Genomic DNA, 4,473 nt, shown 5'->3' on the forward strand with positions numbered 1-4,473 from the left:
AATAGAACAATTTTTAATTATTCAGTGTCCCAAAATATCGAATAATTTACTAAGTAATAACATTAGATTTGTTCGTATTGCTTGAAAAAAATCCCTCAAAATTTTTGAACTTAAAATGAGACAGATATTTAAAGAGAAAAAGCGAAGATGCTGTGTCTATAAAGTATAATAAAGTCTATAAAGTACAAATAACGCGAATAGACCTTTTATATCACATATGATGATAAAGTCAAAAATATATATAACTAGAGTTTACATAGTATTTTTACGTGGTGAATGAAGCATTTTTGTGAAAATTATCTATATCCGTTCAGTTTAATAGAATTTTTATCTTATCAAAAAGTTACATAAATCGTAACATTATCTTCATTTTTTCATAAGAAATGAAACGATTTCGAGATATAAGTGATGAGACATTGTATAAAATTAAAAGAATGATATAATACACTTTAACTTCTGAATGAAGAAGTTATATGAATAAAACGATGTTATTATTAAGGATATTATGTTATATTAATATTTTAACGATAAAAAACTTGTATCATTAAAATGATATATTAAATGTTTATGAAGAGAAATTATTATTACATCTTCTATCTTCCGTGTGAAAAGAATTACACTAGTATGACAATGCGCGAACAGTTTTTTTTCCAAGTAATCGTACGCATCAATATCGAAGCATCAATATCGAAGAATCATGTCGATGTAGTGATGTTGAAAAGTTAGTATAAATTCATATAGTCCGATGAGAGAGGGAATGTAAGAATGTTTGCTAGCAATAGCGAGTGAGAAAATTTGCATCATATTAGCATATTTTCTCGTTTTCCGACAGTCATGTTGAGTGAGAAACGGCCTCGATACATCGATGCATCACAACTGATAAGAGCTAGCGAAGTATAAATCATAAATCACAAATGAATAAATTCATGAAAAATGTAAAAAAATATCACATTGGCCTCTGTTCGAATGTCACTTACGTCGAAGATAAAGTTCCGAGATATGTAGAGGAACGCGATTACAACTTTACGAAATGCAACAGGCGCGACTCGAAGCGTGTGGTGAATGGAAGAAATCGCGATACGCGATTGACATGATTGCAGACGGAATGAAGTGTCGACACTGAAAGGCGACCGAACCAAGGCGTCGAATATCTTCATTGACCCCACCATTGCGCGAGTTTTCGACCGTGTTCTTATAGTACGAGAAGAACATGTATAGAATATTATATTATTATACTAGGGGTAAAACACGTGACATTTTTTAATAGTCGATTATTACTGACAGTCACATCCTATACTCGAAGTTTTAAATGAATGATTCATCTGTTCTTTATCGATGAACTGCTGTATACCAATACAGTAAAGTAAAACAAATATAAATAGTGCACCATGTGCACTAGTTTAGGGAAACAAATTAATTATCTTTTTATTATAAATCTAAATATCTTCTTCTTTATTATTTATTATATTTTAGTTAATTAAGTAAATATTTTTTATTTCCATTTTTCCAGTCTACGTATAACTCATTACTCATATCATAATAAATACATTATAAATAATAAATAATTCATCAATAAAAAACAGGTTTATTAAATTCATTCATTACATAAGAAAAGATATGAGTAATGAGTTATACGTAGATGTGTGTGTGTGTGTGTGTGTGTGTGTGTGTGTAGAAAAATGAAAATAAAAAATATTTACATAATTAATTAAAAATAATAAGTAAGGAAGAAGATATTTACATTTTTAATAAAAAGATATTAATTATTTGGTTATTGAAACATTACTCCACTTGATTATTTTTACAGCAAATATGATACAGAAGTAACGCTGACGTAATCACTGACTTAATAAATTATCATATTCCCATTATAATGGAATCTGTAAGATGTAATTAATTGAGAAATAACTGTTATTTCCTTACAAGAATAAAGCTTTGAAATAATTATGTTATATAATATCGAATACGTTAAATGGATATAATCTAAGAATGCATTATATCATCAGTAATAGATTTAATTAAGTATATCATTAACAATAGATTTAACAACTCGCGTGAATTTTTCTGTTTTGGCGAATATATTAGCAATGATATTTCAGTTTCAAGGAAAAACATTTTCTTTATTACTAGCCTTTACGTGCGCATCATAAGTATCTCATTATTTTTTCCACAAACTGTCAATACAAAGCATACACGCACACTCATGAATTATTTCACGCTCTCACGGTTGTAACATTCTTAAGTATATTCTGCAGTGAAATATAGAGATCGTTTTTTCGATCGATAGTATGTGTTGTATTATGATGAGAAATGATGACGTGTAATATCTGTTTATATATGACCTTACAAGTTCCAAGGGTCTCTTGAAGTATGGATTATTTTTCCGATGATATATCTCCGAGTTAATAAAATATGTATAAATTTATAGTCCAAACTGATGGAGTTGAAGATTTCATAATTGTGAAGTAACGTTTTATTCGAGCATTATTATCATAACGAAGAAAATTTTATCGTCCGATATTGGGCTTAATTATCTCTTAATTGACCTTATTAGGTAAGGCACAAGTAAGACACGTCATACAATTCGATCAATTAAATCATACTCTGAGTAAATATAAAAGTGATGTGCGTCATAACAATTACGTACGTAACATTCATAAATATGTATAGAATTTTGCTTCCGTTTGTAAAAAATAAAGTGTCATATTTTATGTATTGTCAAAATGTTACTATTAGTTTATCAGGTAATACAAATTATTACATTTACATAATAAACATAATACTTTATATCACATTTGTTGTGTATAAAGCAAAGTGTCGAACAGGAAAAATGATAATACAGTGTCAAAAAAAATTAAAAACATAACAATAATAAATTAAACAAAACAATAAAAAAATTAAAAACATTAACAACAATAAATATATTATTTAATTAAGAATATATGCTTATTTTAAAAACTAGAATTGTTTGAATAGCAAGAAAAGTAAAATAATATAGTGAATTTAATTCAACATGTTACGATAGTTGTAATTATGTGCAACAAATATCAAGACAAAATGATTTTTTTACATCTTTACAATTTTCTGATTGTGCAACACAATTAAAGAAAAGAAAACGTATCAATTACTGTGGGAAACCTTAAGAGATCTGAATTCAATTTTAATTAACTCCGGTTAAGAGACATAGATGATTTCTGGTATGTCTAGAAATATACATATATAACTTCTTAAAGCTGAGCATTGACATGTTTATTATTACTATTACTATTTGTTTAGTGTAAATTATGATAATGTGTATGTTTCATATGTTTAATAATAATGAAACTGCAATCCTTAACAAGAAAAGTAGATTACTATATTATATTGTTCTAAGTAGTTCCTAAATTTCTAGAAAATTTTCTTCACAGAAATTGATATGTCTTAATATTAGTATTCATTTGGTAGATGACTTATAACGACTTTGATAGCCAATCCCTAATGATGATTAAAAAGAATTGCAGTTGTGGTTTCTTTTGCTGATGAATATTTTAACGTAAGATGCTAACGAAGAACTCTTCTAAATCATGTTATTTATGATGATCAATTCTTGAAGAAATTCAATTTTTTTTATACATTTTAAAGTCACATACCATTAAACCTTCATTACCTTCACACTCGTTCCTGTCCAAAGTCAAACAGATTGGTTACATTCGTAAGTTTTTACATGCAGTAGACATAGAAATAGAAAACTTTAATTAAATAGGAATCTATTTCTATACATTACCGAAAGAAACAGTTCTCAGTCATTTTGGATAATACATTAAAATCAATATTTAAAATAAAATAAACATTTGTCTTGAAAAACATCTGTCATGAATGTTACGTATTGTTTTCATCCGTGCCACACGATGTGATACGGAATACTCTTACAATTAGTCATATCATAATTGAAGGTTACACGAACGATGTGACTTTGCGCAAATCGCGTAATTCTATGAAATTAGGTTAACATCAGTTCGATAACTACCGCCTGACGAAGTATAATATATATAACATTGGTGTGAATGATGGACACTGGCCGATTTGAGGTTAAACACGCTGATTTCTGAAAACGTGCTAAAAGCACGTGGCCCATTGTAACTGCCTTCGAGAGCAGTGAGTCACAAGGATTGCGTAAATCGGAAGGACAGCCGATGGGGACTCACTTTAGTGACGTTTCTGCGTCCAGCGGATGTCTCGTGTAGCCTGGATGCTCTCTTGCGCGGCATTTTCATCCACGCGGCGGCACACGCAACAATATCGGCGCGTGTTCACCCACGTTGCCTAGAAAAGCGTGTTGCTTCACGATAAGTCAAAAAAGTGGAGGCGACAAAGGCAGGTGTGGCAGAAGCGAGACAAGAAGAGGCGAACCAAACCGAAGCGCGAGCACCGGTGGAAAGCCGCACCAAATGTACGACCGCTGCCAACCGTTACGTCGGCTTGCGTCGGCTCCTT

General features: G+C 30.2%; 1 protein-coding gene across 2 annotated transcripts in view; it reads right to left on the bottom strand.

Moving 5' to 3' along the window:
- The window catches only part of LOC108756806 (sialin-like), a 14,878-nt gene extending 10,405 nt beyond the window's left edge, over positions 1-4,473 (bottom strand). Inside the window, exon 1 of one of the 2 annotated variants that reach the window (XM_018500872.1) lies at positions 4,185-4,473. The gene's annotated coding sequence lies outside the window, so the exon portion shown is untranslated. Of the gene's footprint in view, positions 1-977; positions 1,108-4,184 lie in introns of those variants that run through there. The other variant, XM_018500871.1, reaches the window with a different exon arrangement.

The sequence above is a fragment of the Trachymyrmex septentrionalis genome, unplaced genomic scaffold (genome assembly GCF_001594115.1).
Source record: "Trachymyrmex septentrionalis isolate Tsep2-gDNA-1 unplaced genomic scaffold, Tsep1.0 scaffold13, whole genome shotgun sequence".
In the NCBI taxonomy this organism is placed as follows: Eukaryota; Metazoa; Arthropoda; class Insecta; order Hymenoptera; family Formicidae; genus Trachymyrmex; species Trachymyrmex septentrionalis.